The sequence below is a fragment of the Macaca mulatta genome, chromosome 2, assembly GCF_049350105.2.
Source record: "Macaca mulatta isolate MMU2019108-1 chromosome 2, T2T-MMU8v2.0, whole genome shotgun sequence".
NCBI classification, from domain to species: Eukaryota; Metazoa; Chordata; class Mammalia; order Primates; family Cercopithecidae; genus Macaca; species Macaca mulatta.
Window position 1 is genome coordinate 128,569,603 of NC_133407.1, and position 18,491 is coordinate 128,588,093.

Consider the following 18,491-nt stretch of genomic DNA (forward strand, 5'->3'; position numbering starts at 1 on the left):
TGCATATTTTAAGAAAAATCTAACTTTGATTAATTTACAGTTAGTGAAACTATTTCATCTAATTGCGTCATTTTTTTTTTTTTTTTTTTTGTAAATCAAAACCTTCTTTCACTGACACAGGAAGTCATATTTTGTCAAAACTAGATGAACATGAACCCAGAGAGACTTAAATTCTATTGTAACCTCAAAAACCACAAAAATGGAAGGAATTTGGGAATTCAAATGTGTCCCTGTGCCTTGTCTATAGGGTCTAACATTTTGTTCATCTTGTGAAGATTTGTGTGTTTCCAGTTTCACCCCTGCCACAGTTCTTGGTACAGGCACGTGATACAATGGGGAGATTCCCACTTTAGAAGGCAGTTTTCACAGTAACTGCCTTTAGCCTTTGAGTTTCTAATGTAACCTTTGAAAACAGCTGGTCCAAATTCCATCTTGTCCCAGACCCACACAGACCTCCTCTGCATTATGTTCAATTCGAGGACAAAGGAAGTTCAGGGAGGAACACTGAGCAAGATGTGATTTGGCCAAGTAATTACAGCCACTTTGCAAGCAGCCACCCGGAATGCAGATTTTATTAGCTTTTGTTTTACTTATTTTTAGAAAAGCCTTTTAAATGACTGACAGATCTATATACATTTATGCTTTTTTTTTTTCAAAGCTGAGAGGGAAGGCTTAACCCTCCTGCACACTGTTTGACCCATGAAAATAAACCCTTGACCTTTATGAATGATACCTCCTCATGACCAATTAATCTCCATACACGAAGACCACTACAGTCCTTAATTCTCCCCAATAAAGTATAACCTTTAATTAAATAATTTACCTGACAACTTCTAACTTTGAATGAGAATTGTATACAAGCAATATAATGTAAGAGAAAAGAAATCTATCTCTAAATTTGGAGTCAGACAACCTTAAGTTTAGATCTTAGCTCTTTCAGCAGTAAATTATTGACCTCAGTTTTCTCATCTGAAAAGCAGAGCTAAGGAATAGAAAAGTACACTTCAGAGTTACTTTGAGGCTCAAATATTTTAAGGCAGGTAAAATACTTAGTAGAGTGCCTGGCACAGTCCCACATTTGAAAGCTATGAGAAAGAGGTATTTCCATGCACTCCTAGTAGGAATACAAATTGGTATAACCACTTTGGGAAATGGTACAAAATATTGAATTTTAAAGCTTGTGTATTTCAAGACCTAGCAAGTCCGCTTCTGTTTTTACTATTTATACCAGAGAAACACTTGCACCCAAGGAGACATGTACAAAATACTCAGAGCAATGTGTTTTGTAATAGTGAGAGACTGGAAACAGCCAAAGAGTTCTTTAATTTTAAGGAGGAGAGACTAATTCTTGTAAGAAATGCCCCTACATATTTGAACAGGTTAACAATTTGAGGTGGAGGTTTACGGGTAACCTTCATTGTGGTGATTCAGTGACCCAGCTTTCTGTGACTCTGCTGTCCCTAGGACCTTGGAAACTTCTGCTAGATCCTTTGCATCTAGTTAGCACATGGAGGATGAGAAAGGATGTGGAAAATTTCATGAAGCGTCAACAGATTGGACCTGGGAGTGCCATATATCACTTCTCTCCACAGTCCGTTGGCTAGAACACACTAATTTAGTCATAGTTAATCATGATGTAGTCTAGATGCAGGTTCAGAAATGTAGGGAACCAGGGCTTTGATGAACAACATCTCAGTTCTGACACAAATACAAGATTAAAATAATGAGATAGGTCTATGTTTACTAGCAAATGGGGCTCCCAGGACATATTCTGTGAAAAACTAAGCAAGCGACATGTCATCGGGTGGTTTCCTGGGAAGCAGACTATGAGATGGAAGTTACTGTTCTGGAAATTTATTAGGAAACTTCTTCGCATCAGCATCTAAGGAAGCAGGATTGGGCGAAGACAGAAGTTGAGCTATGATGTGGACTCCACAGCAGCCTCAGCCACCCCACAGGCAGCTCTGAGGCTAGGAAGATCTTTCTGAGTTGCCCCACTCTGTGCCAATATGGCAAGACATTTGTAGTCTTACAATAAGCTTGCATGGGAACTAGTACCTTGGTACCAAATGGAACTGGATCAGACACTGACCATTGCCTGTCTCGGCAGGGGTGAGCCTGAGGGTGAGGGGGCTGTTGCAGCAGAGGTGGTTCAGGAAGGGGCTGAGAGATGCAGACAGTCTGCTGAAAGTGCTCCCTGATGAGGCAATGAGTCCTTCATTGAAGGGGGATTTGGGCAATGCATAACAGTGTCACCCCACATAGCTAAACTATATAGGTAGGCTATTATTACTGTAAAAACAAAAAACATGCTTATTTTCTCTGACTAAATTTCTATGTAAATTCATAGAAAAAACTTGGATGAAAAGCTGGACATTTTGTATAATAATAAGTACATATCAGAGAGATGTGGCTCCTTTTGAGTAAGGAGGCAGGTCTGAGAGATTGAGGGTAAATGTCAAAAGAAACTTCAACTGTATCTGTAACTTTTAATATTATTGAACAAATAAAATGAATTGCTATTTTGCTTACCTATATGAATTTAATAAGACTATTATTTGAGGTGGGTTTATTGTACCAGTATGTATAAGAATATTAACCCAGACAATATTCTACATGTGGCAGGACCTTCCATTGCAGAAGCATCACATAAAAATAGCTTTTATTTATTCAAAGATTGATCGACTTTCCTTCTTTCTTCTTCCTCCCACAGCTTTTTGGCCAATTCACTGCTCACTAACATCTCCATCAAAGGGTGACTGTGTTGGGGCGCCAGGTGTGGGGAGGAGAGGAAGGAAACGAGAATCGACAGTTTCCATTACTTGCTAGCAACTCTGGTAAATAGGTTTAGTAGGGGGAAATGTTGAAAATCAGTTATTCAGATTATCTGAGCCTGTCAACCATGCATGTTACACCCTCCTTCCATTAGCATAGACTCAGGAGAATTGGCTCTAATTGCATTTGCAGTGATAGTGACTGAAACAAGATTGTTTAATGATTATGTGTCTCCTTAAACTGATTTTTTTTCTTTCAAATGGCACATCCCAACAGAATACTTTGAGGAAAAAGGCATTTTCTATTTTATTCTCACCTATTAAGCATCTACAAATCTTTCAGGATAATTGATAGTCTAGATAGACCAAAGACAATTTCTTTGAATTTGAAAAAAAAATATTTTATCTTTTATTTTGGTCTGGCAATAGAATAGTTTATTTGGGATATACAGGTAGCAATAAAAAACATAGTATGATCAATAAGAGACGTTCAAGTATTTGAATGTCACTCAATAATTGAATAAATATCTGTTGAGTTTAGAGGATTTAAGAGCAGAGTTATAATACTGGCACTTAAAAAACTTCTAGGTTTCAACTGTAAAAACACTGAGTTTTAACCGAACAATTCCAGCTAATTCAATTTGAATTGTTTTTTTCCTGGAATTAAAATGCTGTGTTACAAAGAAGCTTGGACAAAATTAGAAAGACTAGCATTCTCATTCAGATCACCACTTTACTTAGTGATTTTGAGACAATTTCAGATTCTGACTCAGTTTGTTCAGTTATAGATGGTTGTATGAGGAAAAAACCTACATTTAATGTTTTACACATATTTGTGTATTTATAACTTTTACCCCAACACTGATATTAACGAGCTATAGCGTAGAAGGCTTTCATTGGTAACAAATGGAACTGGATCTTGCCCCAATCACATACTGGTTATTTGATGTTAGTGAAACTAAGTGGCCTCTCCAAGATTCTACTTCCTTATTTGTAGCATGAGGTCGCATATAATTCATGTATCACTGGATTGTTGTGAAGGTGAAAATGATAAAGTACATAGCATCATGCCTGAGACATAGCAATCCCGTAATGAAAGGGAGTTATCCTCAAATCTTAGCTATCCCACTAACAAGACACACTCTGTTTTTCTCCTTTTCTCAGGAAAAACACACATTGTAAAATAAGAATCCTTCAAAGACAACTTGAGGACATCTGGGAATTCTGAAGGCTGAAAATTCCATGAGTTCATAGCAGTATTCACTAATTCCACTGATTTAAAGACAAAAAGGAGGGTCAACTGCATGCCCAAACTCATTTCTGATGATTTCTTCCATCCTACCTTTTCTGCCTCTCTGGGGGTGGTTATGCCTGTGAAAAACATCGAAGCTGTCAGGAACACAGTCGGCTTTCAAGACTGGAATGTCAAAGTAGAGTCTTCTTTTCCTCAGACCAGAAGAGTTTCCAGATCTAAACAAAGACAGGACTGGGATATAGGAGGTTGTACACATAAACAGCACAAACACCTTGGGTAAGTGATACACCAAGAGAGACCAAAACAGGGCAGGAACACAATCCTAAAGCTACATGAGATAAGAAGCCAAGAGACCCTGTCTACAGGCTGATCTGTGTTGCAACCAGAGGCCAACTACACTCAAGAAAATTCTAAATGATGTAATTGGTCATGGGCACTTTCTCATAAAAACGATCGATATTTTTTTCTTACAGGGATAAAGCTTGAAAGCATGGGATGTAGCTCCATTAGGAAATATGAAGTGAGCTGGTATATTCCAGGTAGGTTAGACTGAGATCATTACAAAATTGGGCTGATTTTACGTGGAGAAAAACCTGATTCCTAAGGGTGTTGAAGGACAAGATGGGGACAGTTATTAAGGTGTCCAGGTGCTGTCCTTTGTAGCCTGTAGCCTATTAATACACAACTGAACACAGACCCAAGAAAAGGGGTTCTACTCATTGCTAGAATGTAAACTCTAAGAAGATAAGGATTTTGTCTCTTCATTTACTACTGTATTCCCAGCTCCTAGAAGAGTGTCCAGCACTTAGTATCTGTTGGTAAGTGACTGTTGAATTAATCAACCAGTGGTGAGACTTTGGAAAGCAGCTAGTCCATCTGTAAGACTGTTTTCTCATCTGTGAGATGAGTCGGTTAGATTAGATGTTTTCTAAGCTTATTCTAGTTTTAAAAATTGTATGTTTCTATCAGAAATGATAAATGAAAATGTCCATTCCTTTTTCATCTCCATCACCCATCTCACATCTTCTTTCAGTGCCTATGTGGTCTGTTTGAGTACAACCAACCAGGTGTAGGAAAGTACTAACTGATATGAGATGACTTCAGTAGTCCAGGGACTCTCCCTCCCCCCACCCCGTAAAGAGTCATTTGCTTAGTTTAATGTATATTATAAAAACAGAATGAGTTTCTCAATTCCATTTATAGTCATATTATAGTTTATTATTCACATAAATTTAAGGTACAAGGAAGTCAACTTAAAGAAAATATTTTAAGTAAATTACAATGCAAGTTCTACACAGATGTAGCACAAACCACAATGGTAGGACACAAACAATTGCTATTTGAGAAATAGGCCTTTTCATCAGTACTCATGGCATGTATCTTAAAACCCGACTTTCACTAGTACTCTCAAAGGGACTAAGTCACAATTCAAGTGACCATACCATTTAGCTGAGGGCCCTTTATTCCTGTTTATGGTAAAATAATTGCCTTACTTGAACTTTTAAAAAATATACTTTTTCTGCTTCTGACCATAATGGGCTAACTGCCATTAAAGAGACCATCTATCAGAAACAATTAGAAAACTGGATGGAATATACGAAGTCACTGTTTTTGGACAATAGGCAGCACAAAACTATGATCCCTGAGAAAAAGGAAGGAAATGAGGTGATGCCTACAATTGCCCTGATTTTTTGCCTAGAGATACTGTCCGAACTGCTACTCCGGAAAGGAAAACCCAGGTGAAACATGGGGCCTCACCGAGTAGAGGAGACAGGGATCAACATTGGGAAAGCTGAAATGACTGGAATTTGTAGGGCAGAGTATGGGGAAGGAAGGAGCTATGTAGGGAAAGAGCTCAAGAAATACGCACAAAGGGCGGGTGCAGTGGCTCACATCTGTAATCCCAGTACTTTGGGAGGCCGAAGTGGGCAGATCACAAATCAGGAGCTCGAGACCAGCCTGACCAACATGGTGAAACCCTTTTTCCATTAACAATACAAAAATTAGCTGGGCACGGTGGTGCATGCCTATAATCCTAGCTACTCAGGAGGCTGAGGCAGGAGAATCGCTTGAACCCAGGAGGCGGAGGTTGCAGTGAGCCAAGACTGTGCCACTACACTCCAACCTGAGAGAGTGAAACTCCATCTCAAAAATAAATAAATAAATAAATTAGCCAGGCATGGTGGCAGGCGCCTATAATCCCAGGTACTCGGAGGCTGAGGCACAAGAATCGCTTGAACCCAGGAGGCAGAAGTCACAGTGAGTGAAGATCGTACCACTGCATTTCCAGCCTGAGCGACAAAGTGAGACTCTGTCTCAAAAATAAAAATAAAAACAAAATATGCACAAGGATGTTCTTGAGTTTTTGGCTGATTATGAAACTATATAGTGTAAGACACCACAAGTTAAAGAACAGCTACTTGGAAAGACAATTATTGACGAACTATAAACTGAAAAACTACCAGAGCTCCTCCTGAACTGAAATGTATTCAAGTTCCAGCCAAAGTCGAGACACACCATTGAATTTATGTGTCATTTAGTAGAGACCCCAAAATATCCATGCCTCAGTAGTAATGCAAAATTGTCCCTACAATAAAACCTAGAGTAGCTCCCCCTTATCCACAGTCTAACTTCCTGCAGCTTCAGCTACCCACAGTCAACTTCAGTCCAAAAATTTTCAATGGAAAATCTCAGAAATAAGCAATTCATAATTTTTTTTTTGTCTTTTTTTTTAAAATTTATTTATTATTATTATACTTTAAGTTCTAGGGTATATGTGCATAACGTGCAGGTTTGTTACATATGTATACTTGTGCCATGTTGGTGTGCTGCACCCATCACCTCGTCATTTAATTTTAAATTGTACACTGTTCTGAGTAGCATAATGAAATTTCAAGCCATCCCACTCTGTCCCACCCAGAACACGAATCATCCCTCTGTCCAGTATATGCTACCCTCCCATTGGTCACTTAGGTTATCAGAATGACTGAGGCAGTATTGCAGTGCTTATACACAAGTAACCCTTTTTTCGTTTAATAACAACCCCCACATGCAAGAATAGCAATGCTGGAAATTTGGATAAGCCAAAGAGAAGCCACAAAGTACTTCCTTTAAATAAAAATGTGAAAGTTCTTGACTTAAGGAAAAAAAAAGTCATATGCTGAGGTGGCTGAGATCTACAGTAAGAACACATCTTCTATCCGTGGAATTTTGAAGAAGGAAAAAGATATTTGCTAGTTTTGCTGTCCCACCTCAAACTGCAAAAGTTACCACCACGGTTCAGGCAAAGTGCTTAGTTAAGACAGAAAAGAGTTACATTTGTGGGTGCAAGACATGAACAGAGAGGCATTCCAATCAATAGTAATCAGGTGTGGGGAGGTACTGTCCTCAGTTTCAGGCATCCATAGGGGTCTTGGAAAGTATTCCCCACAGATAAGGGGGCGGGGGGGCTACTGTACTCCATACTCGTTCTAATAAAACTTTTTAGAAATCTCAAAAAGATTAAGCTAATCTACATGAAATTTAAATGCTTACTAGAACAAAGCACAGTGCTCTTTAAAGGAGCAAAACTAAATCCAGACAATACTGTAACACAATGTTCAGCAACATCCAATAAAAAAATTACTAGACACACAAGAAATTAAGAGAAAATCTCCTTTCCATAACCGGGAGAAAAATGCATCCACAGAAAGAGACCCAGAAGTGAGAGAGATGATGAAATTAGTGGACAAGGACCTTAAAACAGCTATCAGCAGTTCCAAGTATGTGTATAAAAACATAAATGCAATGAGAGAAATGGGTACTGTAAAAAAAGAACCTAGTGAAACTTCCAAAGCAGAAAAATATAATATCTGAAGTGAAAAAATTCACGAGATAGTTGCAGTAACCATTTGATATTGTGGAAGATAAAGGTCAGTAAGCTTGAATAGAACAGAGAGGAAAGTGTGGTCTTTTCAACCATTAGTGCTGTAACAATCAGACTGTATTGAAAAAGACTAACTTTTGTTCCTACCCCTTACCACAGGCAAAAAGTAAACTAGACACAGATCGTGGAACTAAATGTAAAACCTAAAATAATAAAATTTTATGACCTAGCCATAATGGATTTCTTAGACCATAAAAGTACTAACCAAAAAAGACCAAATTGATAAGACTTCCTCAAAAGCAAAAACTTTTGCTACTGACAAACCATCATTAAAAAATAAGATGTCAAGTCAAAGATTGAAAGAAAATATTCACAATGCACATCATGGAGTTGTATCTGGACTATAAGAATAATTTTTATAACTCAATAAAAAGACAACCAAATTTTTAAGAGGAGCAAAAGATTTGAGATTTGAACATATACTTCACAGAAGAATATAAGGGTCAGTAAACACTGAAAGATACTCAACATCATAGTCACCATAGAAACACAATTTTAAACCACAATGAGATACCACTACACACCCACTAAAATAGATAAAATGAAAAAGACAGATATTAACAAGATTTGGAGAGGATTTAGGAGTACTGGAAATGTCATACATGGGTAGGGAGAGTGTAAAATGGTATAAACATCTTAGAACACAATTTGGTAGTTTCTTATAAAGTTACAGATATGCTTATCATATAACTAATCAACCCCCTTTCTAGGTATTAGTCCAAGAAAAATAAAAACATATGTCTGCTACACAGACTGCTTGTCTACTTATGTATGAACACTTGTTGAACACAATATGAATGAATCTCAAAAATATTTTGCTGGGAAGTGCCTAATCCCCAAAAAGTACACATCACATGACTCAATTTGCTTGAAGATCTAAAACAGGTAAGTCTAGTCTTTATTGATAGAAAGTATAATGGCAGTTGGGGTTAGGGTGGGAGGTTGCCTGGGCAGAAACAGAAGATATTATTTTAGTGAATTGGGAATTTTATGTGTCTTGATTTTTGTGATCATTACACATATGTATGCACATATCAAAACTTAAACTGGACACTTAAAATAGGTACACTGATTTTTTTCCCACGTAAATTATACTTCAATAAGGTCAATAATGTGTGCATATTTATACTCTCCTAGGGAAAAGATACTACAGGCTTCCCACCCATACATCTTTCATGTCACACATCTTTTCAATTTTTCTTTTCAGATTTGTGTTGTGCTGTCTTTCCTTTCCTACTCCTAGTTTCAGCCCCACCACCACCACCATGCTTCATGACCAGCTCAGACAAACATAATTAGTTACAGTTGTCATGATAGTGAATAACTTCAGTGGTACAAAACGAAAACTGCACAGACTGTTCCCAATTAGGTGGCAAACCTGTGAAAAGTTTGTAGCATATGAATTGAGATCTATGAATCTATAATCTTCTAGCTCGCATTAATGCCATGATGATCCATTAATTTTTGCTTACACAGATCTCTAACAACTCTATTTTTTTCTTCTGAATAAAAACTGAGAATGTTATTCCAGGTCTATGCATCCGAATGTTATGGGTGCATGGGTGAAGGAAGGCAGAAAGAAACTTGGAATAAGATTCAACAGCTGTAGTCATGCTTTCATTATTTGAAAGCCTTTTTGGACCAAAGATAATACACTGTGGGTTTTTGTTGCCAAAAACGTCAGATTTTTGGTTTCAGCTCATGATCCAGAAGCTGAAAGTGTGTCAACTTGGTGATAGTATCCAAGAATAATTCAGTTCTATAGTCTTTGTAGAATGATGGGCAAAATGAATGTCAGCAACATTAAGCAGCCAGAAACTGAAGGTATGTTGTGAGCTAGCAGCAAGGAATAAGAGAATCTTAACAGATGTAATTTATAGCATTACTGTTGATGAAGTTAGTAACCTTTAGCAAGGAGACATAGAATCAATAGCAGCCTGACATTTTACAGCTGCAGAAATTTATGTGGGAACTGACCAGGAAGTAAGGTGCAAGAGGAGTTGGCAGAATATTTAAACCAGATGAAAAAATTTCAGGTTAATTATAAAGTGTCCAAAATGTGGAATTAGAATGATTTCTTCAATTTTCTACAAAAATGGACCAAAGTTTATGAAAAGCATCCCGAATGTAGAGAATTATACATTCATAAATGCACAGAAAGAACATTTGGGTGTTTAAACTGTGGCACTGAAAGTGCAGAATGAGAAGATACTTTTCAGAAATTCAGTGCATGCACTTACACTTATCAGTGCACCCTCTCTTTCTCTGCTTAGATTTTATGGTATTATTGAGATGCTTATAATACAGCCTACTCAATTGGACAATGGTATATCGTTATACATAGTTAATCAACAGACTAGATAAGTGATAAGGCCTCAGAGAAGAAGAATATTAGAGCTCAACTCCAGCACAATGAGTCGTTAACACCCTTGGGAATGTATAGCTGTTAAACAAAACAAGGAGACCATATTGCCCTGTGAATTCAATGGGATCTAATGGGAATTTCAGAGTAATTGTATTTTAAGATGTGTAGGAAGCCTAATCATTTAAAGTGCTTTTTCTATTCCGAAGCAATTCATCCCACCACATCTTTTCGTTTAGTACTGATCAGTTTGCTTAAAAGATTAGGAGGTGAAAGGATGCACTCCAAGAAGAGTGATCCTTCTTAACATTTTGCATTTAAAACTCCTTTCACAGCCTCCTACAAATCTGTATTAGCTCTCCTGTCACAATTTAATGTATATCTTTTGGCTTCAGAAAATTTGGGGGTGTTTAGGATGTTTATGTTTTACACTAGTAAAACCTATCTAAAAACAAGCAAAGGGCTCACCAAAAATAGAAGGTACCATCAAAGTGACAAAACAATCAGGTAATTGTGGGCAACTTAGATGCTCAAGTCAGCAGGAGACAGGTTTATATCCTCAAACCTTGCATACTGCTATTCAAAATATTCATTTAAAAAGTGATAGTAAATAAATCTAACTTTTTATAACTTTCTGCTGTTTATTCCCTCAAGAGTGTATCAACTTGAAGTCAGTGATTAATTTTGGTCTAAATGCAATTGGACCTGCCTGTAAAAGTAACAGTAGTATTTCACAGAAGTCTTTCTCACTTTTCACTGTCATATTCAGAAACTGCAAATAGAACATTGTATTAAAACTAAATGAAACTAAAAATGACTTTTATGAAAGAGGATAACATTTTTAGCAGTGACTTTTTTGACTTGGGAAGACTAGGAGTTTGAATACTGTGCTGTGCACACTAGCTCTTTCCATGACACCAACTCTTGTTAACTGCCTACATTTGTCTCAATAATAATAGCAACCACAACTACAACTAACATTTATTTGTTGTTGTCAATGTTGACATGGATATGGAGAAAAAGTCACACATATACATTGCTGGTGGGAATGTAAATTAGTTCAACCTCTATGGAAAACAGTATGGAGATTTCTCAAAGAACTAAAAATAGAACTACCATTTGATGCAGCAATCCCACTGCTGAGTATCTACCCAAAGGTAAATAAATTATATCAAAAAGACACCTGTACTGGTATGTTCATCACAGCATTATTCATAATAGCAAACAACCTATGTGCTCATCAATGGTTGACTAAAGAAAATAGGGTGTATGTGTATGTATGTGTGTATATATGTATATATATATACACACACACACACATCCTATTTTATATTTTATATATATACATATATATAGAGAGAGAGAGAGAAAGGAGGGGAGGGAGAGAGAGAGAGAATACTATTCAACCATAAAAAAGAATGAAATCATGCTCTTTGCAGCAACATAGATGGTGCTGGAGGCCATTATCCTAACTGAACTAACTCAGAAACAGAAAACCAAATACCACATGTTCTCACTTATAAATAGGAGCTAAACAATGGGTACATATGGACATAAAGATGGAAATAATAAACACTGGAGACTCCAAAAGTGAGAAGAGTTAGGGGTGAGGGTTGAAAAATTACCTACCAGGTACAATATTCACTATTTGGGTAATGGATACACCAGAAGCCCAATCCCCAACAATATGCAATATACTCATGTAACAAAGAAGCACATGTACCCTCTGCATCCAAAATGTGAAAAAAAAAAGGAAGAAAATCTACTGTTGTCTCTGTTCAAATCACTATTCTAAGTCCTTTATGTGTAACCCACTGAATTCTCTGAATAATCTTACTCATTGGTTATTTCTATTTTGCAATTGAAGAAACCAAAGCACAAAGAATAACTTGTCCAAGATCACAGAGTTTAGGAAGTAATGAAGCAGGGCTTTGAGTTTTGCATAAAGTGATACCCCATAGATGCAAAGGGAATACAATAGGAGTGGGTCCATGAAGTCCCACCCAGAGAATGCCCTTCTGCCAAAAAATTTCAGATTGAAACAGCAAAAACCTAAGCAACTGATAGGTAGGGTCAGTATGTTTCAATGTCCAACTATAGAACTGAAAAGATCTTTTCTATGGTTAGTCTACATGAATTTCTGTTAAAGAAGGAACAAATGCCAAATGTAGGGCAGTGTACTGTTTGACAGAAAAGAAGGAAATTTCAGAATTGTTTTCTGGCAGTATCACTTATTGCTTACTGTTCTCCACCAAAAAGCAACTTTTAAAAATCACCAACAATGTAAGACTGTGGCTTGCTAAAGAAGATAGATTTTCTGGTCTATTATTCTGGAGTGGGGGCAGAGTGGATGTTTGCTTAGCAGGAAGAGAGCTCAGTAATTTACATGTGGCATGACATGGTAGATAAGGTTAGGAATTATGTCTCCTTTTTTTTTTTTTTTTTTTTTTTTTAACAGATTTGGAACCTAGGCTCAAAATGTGCTAAAGGTCACATAGCTACTAGGTGCTAAAGTGATAATTCAAATCCCTGGTTTATCTGACTACAAAGCTCTTGCTCCTGCCATGATCCTACCTTTGCAATCCCACCAAAGAAGTACTAAATACAAATAACGACAGATACCATTGTCCAAAATGAGTTTCGATTGTCAGTTTATCTGTTGACGTCGACTTTTTGGCTCTGAAAAAGAAAATTATTGGTTAGTGTTTCACCCTATTTCAACCTCTCTTTCAGCTTGCACATGAGATGATTCCCTTAAAATTTTAATGCTTTCAAACAAACCAAATCTAGAGATATTAGATTAGCTACATTTTCCAAACAAACAAGGTGTAGGAAGGGTGGGAAAATAACCTGACCTTGTTCTTGAGATCAGAAATGCTTAAAGGCATGTGTAAAAAGCCCGAGGGAGAAATATTCAGTATTTTTCACGAGTTCAGCTCAGGCTGCATTGCCTAATCATTGTCTTATCACCAAATATTACATATTTACACAGGTGGTTCTCTGATTTAATTGTTTGAAAGCAGTCACTGGAAGCAAAGCTATGTGACTCAGCTTCGGTGATGCACTCCAGCTGGAGTCTGACAGGTAAATAATTACCACTAATCAAAGCCTAGATGAATTCAGGTTCTTCAAAGTCAGATGGGGATGAAGGGGACAGGGATTATTAATGAACTGTTAGGAATATCAGGAGAAATAAGAGCTGGACAGTCTAGTCTCAGATGAAAACAACAAAGAGAACAATTAACATCAGTAAGACCTCGGGTGCCATGTGTATTACAGCACAAAGATCTTTGGCTGGGCTCCGTTATTCCTCATTCAGGCATAATTAGTTTGGGTATCTTAGGAGCCTCTCTGGGTCTATGAAACTGAATTGGATGATGAGGTAGGTCTTCAGTTCTCACAGGATATAATTGCATGATTTCCTTAAGCAGAATTCAAATTTCTTGACATTAAGAGGGGAAAATCTCGTTCTCTTGCTTCTGCATGAGTTAATATTGTTTAAAATAAAAATTAAGAATGAACACATTTGCTCCTTAAAAGCAAATCATATGAGATGAGTGCATATTAAGTGAACAAACTTAGATGGGAGGGGGGACTAACCATCCCTAGGGGGCCCATGGATTTCAATAGAAATTTCCATGGAGTTATTATGAAGGATAACTTCCCTGAGGTTTTAGCCCCTGCATGATGGATTCAAGAGCTTTATTTAAAAGTCAGCCTGTACTGGCTTGTAGAAAGCTTTCAGCCTCTTTTTGCAAGTCATTTTTCAGCTTCCTGGTAATGAACAAAACAGGTCTGATAATTCTCAATAATAATCTCAGGAAATGTGTGGTGCAGGACTGCAGCTTTCAAGCAGTTGACACAAATCTAGTTTAGTCAGTGTGGAGAGTGGTGGTGCCTGAAGACGCCTTCTGTGTTTTGGGACCAGCCAGGAGCGCTGTATCAGCCACAGCAAGGACATATTTTGACTGGTTTTCATCAGTTTGACTTGAGCGGGTTTTTTTCTTTTTCTTCTTCTTTTTTTTTTTTTTTTTTTTTTCTGCCTCTTGTAAAAGCATTTGGCTCTGAAGCAGAAAAAGAATTTTTTAGTTGTAATTCAAAGTACTCTTATTGTCTCATAAAATGTGAGCTGGAAGATTTACCTTATGCTTTGGCTGCTGGCTGGAAGTAAGCAAGAGTCCAGTGCATCAGGGGAAAATATTAAATGACCCCTTAAGATCCTCTTTAGCCTGAAATTATGGTCCATACCCTTTTCACCCTGAGTAGAATTCCCAACAGGTCCTTAAATGAGGAGATCTGGGAGAAACATGCCCTCTTTGGTCAGAATAAGCACCCCAAATATAACAATCCAAAAGAAAAATAGCAACATTTTAAGGAAATGGTTTTGAGTGAGGTCTTCCAAGACACAATACTATGTGCTGACTCAGGGAAACAGGGCGACATGCTGAAAACATTTGCAGGCCTGGAAAATAACTGGTTTAATAATTCAAGATGCTTTTAAGTTACACAGAACTACATAAAAACAAATAAACCTCCATTCCCAAAGTGATGTTATATGTGAACCACTCCTGAAATGAAAGAAACAGAACTTAGAGTCTGATGCGAATTCAGCTTTGTGAAACTCTTAAACAACTGACAAAGAACTTTACCGCCCCACACCACATCCCAAATGGAAATATTCTTTTCATGACTTCAAAATATTTAGATGAAAAGTGAAATATTTAGTCAATACCCTAGATGTATTTTCATCTGGGTATCATGCATCTGAGTGTTTCCAGGGGATTTTCCAAGTGTTCCTAGGATATACATCAGGGTGTCTCAACTCTGGCACTAGTAGCACTAGTAATGCTTTAGACCAGATAATTCTTTGTTGAGGGGTTTGTCTCCTGCAAAGTGGGATATTTAGCAGCATTTTTAGTTTCTACTCACTAGACACCAGCAGCATTCCCCAAGTTGTGGCAACCAAAAATGTCTCCAGACATTGCTAAATGCAAAATTGCCACGAGTTAAGAATATACTTTATTTTTACTCATTAAATCCCAAATGCATCCTATGAGATAGTGTTTCTGTTATGATCCTATTTGTTCCAACTTTATAAATAACTAAATGTGGCTTAGAATGTATTAAGTGACCTGTTCAATTTCAGTTTACTAAAGACAGGACGTCAACAGAGCCTACACTCTGTCCTAACACTGTAGGCACTCAGAATTTGAGTTAAACAATAATGTAGATGCTCTATGATCTAAGAGTTCCAAACATACAGAAATAAACACTTTCTTCAAAGAGTCACAGAATGACTTTATTCAAATGTCTTCTCAGTTCAAAGATGTACATTGGAAGTCAGGAAGGAGCACACAGTTGTCCATGCCTGGATGTGGGTAGCTGAGCCATATGTAATTGCTTCCATTTACTCCTTATTACTTGCATGTTCTTTCAGTTACCTGAGTGGATAGCTAAGTCGAAAGAACCCATCAGATCCATCATAAAGCAGATGGTCAAAACACTAGTTGACAGCAACCATATTTGACAATGGAAAGGGAATAGAATTTGTGAGATGAGCACGCCTAAGGATTTCTCTTTACTAGCACTGGAAATTTTTGAAAATTAACTTATTTTAGCTTCTGATTCCTTATCTGAAAAAGGATAATTGTAGCTATCTTACAAGGTTGTTGTAAGAAGATAGTACATGCAAAGCCCATGATATAGAACTTGGTATGTAATAGGCACTTGATATATGGCAGCCATTATTGTGATTCATTTAATAGCTATGAGACACAACAGAAGATCCCTTTATTTTCATGAGATGATTGGTGGAGGAGAGGAACCTGATAATATTTACTGAGTTTTTACTACATGCCAAGCAAGCACTGTACCAAATGCTTTACATGAATTATTGAATTTCATTCATGAAGTTGATTCCTTGCTGGTTATATTAAGCACTCCTTCTTTTGGTTTACTTATCTATTATTTATCTTACTTTCAGGAGGGCAAGGACCATGTCTGTTTTATTTTCTGCTATACACCAGTGCCTTTTACCTCAATCAATGTTTGCTGAATTAATAAATTAATAAACCTGTGAAAGAAAGGATGATCCCTCTAGGAATGATCTTTGACTCTCTTCTATCAAGTGCTCTTATTTCACAAGCAGCATTTCTGGGATGAATTCATTTCTTTATCATTCCTACAGCCATAGGCCTGCTCCTTACTGTCATGGCCTTGAGTCTGGACTGTGGCAGCCACATTATAATTCTCATGTGGTTTCTAGCTTCTTTGCACTCCCAGTCAAGCTCCTTACTGCTGCCAGGGTAATATTCCCCCTACACCCTCATCAAGAAGCCTCAGATGGATCATTGTCATGGACTAGGTCCAGACAAGCATCTTCTACTCAGAACCAAAACCTTTCATGATGGACCCCAGCTTGCCCTAACCCACATCACCTTCTACCATTTACCAATCCCGCCATTTATTTGGTGTATAGTTTATTAGGTGCCTCTAGGTGCCAGGTACTGTGTCCTAGGTACACTTCAATTAAACATGCTTCCTGTCCTGTAGAACATAAAATATATTTGGGGAGAAAAACATAAAAACAATTGCAACATGGTATCAATCCATTTGAAAGGAGCTGCATAGCGTGCAAGGTAGGTTCCTGGGAATGTCTGTAACCTGCACTTGGGAGGTCAGAGAAAGCTTTCCAGAGGAGAAAAGATATCACCTGACATCCAAAATAGCTTTGCTAGAAAAACAGTGCAGAGAGAATACATGTGTGAACCCTTGAGAGGAATGAATACGGCTCTCTCAAACTGAAAAAAGTTATTATCTGGAGAGTAGAGTGTGAAGTAGGTGGAGGAGAGGAGAAGAATGACAGATGCTTTGGAGAAGGGAGTGCCAATCACAGAGAGGGGCTGTTACCCACTTGAACCCTACTCTGAAGACAATGAGAGATCACAAAGCAATTTTGAATAGGTTAATTGAGACGTTACTGCTTGAGATCAAAAGCGGATGGTACTGCAATGGGCACTTCAATAAGTTACCATTTTGTCCTTATAAAATATAGGCTTGTAGAACAAATTCATACTCTGCTTCCAGAGCTGTAAAGGAAATGTCAACTACAGTTTAGAAAGGTGATTTTGGCCTTGGAGCCTGGGAGAGATCTGAAGAGCCCACACTCGGGTCTTGCCTGAGCTCTGTCAACAACTTTGGTTCTGCTCTGTGCCTCGGTTTACCTCATCTGTCAAATAACAGGGATTAACTGACTATATGACCTCCCAGGCCTCTCCCAGCTCCTCCCTTCTCTGAATCCTGGCCAGTGGTCATAAGGCTGAAGAACTGCTAAGAAGTCACCCTTGAGGAGCTCGTTAAAGTTCTAAACTCACTCTCCAAAATGCAGGTATTGTAAATGGGGACATTAAAAAAAAGGGGGTACCCCAGGTGAATCTCAGGCAGGGATTCGTCAAAGCTTTGAGAAACTCTGAGAAAAATGAGTCTCTTCATTTAAATGGGAATGAAGCCTGGGAAGGGCCCACTCCTTTAGGCATTGGCCTATGAATCATCAAAAGGAGACTCAAACCCCCAATTAAACCTTTAGAACGTAGAAACCAAATAAGAATAGATCATCTCAAGAAGTGAAATGGACAGAATAAAAATCCTCCCTTAGTGCTGTAGTCTGTGCCCTGCCCCATGCCAAGCACTTGATACTCATTAGTGCCTGTCAGTCACAGTCAGCTGCACGGGCAGATGGGCTGCATGGTCAGGTTCTGAAGCTAGGGGGCACAAGCAGGGAGCAAGGACGCCTTTGACCTTTGTGGTGAGGAGCATGCATCACAAATGATGACAGGCTTTGGTTAGCTTTTCTAACTTCTCATTTGGCATTGATGTTTCCACTATGTAGCGAACAGGCTTACCCTTTGCTTTCTTGTTGCTTCCCTAACATCTTTTCATTTTAACCGAAACAACTAACATGTCAAGATATTACCATAATATATGATTGAAAATATGCCACTTTTTGAGAACGTGCTCAAAGGAATCAATCTCCCACATTCCCCTTGCCTTCCAGTTATGCCATGAAGTAGATAAGATCAAAATCAAATGCTTCTAAGAATTCATCTATAGAAATCTTTGCAGGAGATAATCCATCAACCTTTGAGATAGGCAGGCCCTTAAAACCAGGGTGATTCC

The 18,491-nt window shown here is 37.9% G+C and overlaps 1 long non-coding RNA gene across 1 annotated transcript; it reads left to right on the forward strand.

Annotated features, from left to right (window-relative positions):
- Nucleotides 1-2,710: 2,710 nt before the first annotated feature.
- LOC106996877 (uncharacterized) lies at nt 2,711-17,703 on the forward strand. Its single transcript, XR_013414559.1, has 6 exons — nt 2,711-2,837; nt 3,939-4,305; nt 4,503-4,568; nt 8,665-8,839; nt 13,309-13,400; nt 17,586-17,703. It is a non-coding gene; the product is annotated as an uncharacterized LOC106996877 (long non-coding RNA).
- The last annotated feature ends 788 nt before the right edge of the window (nt 17,704-18,491 follow it).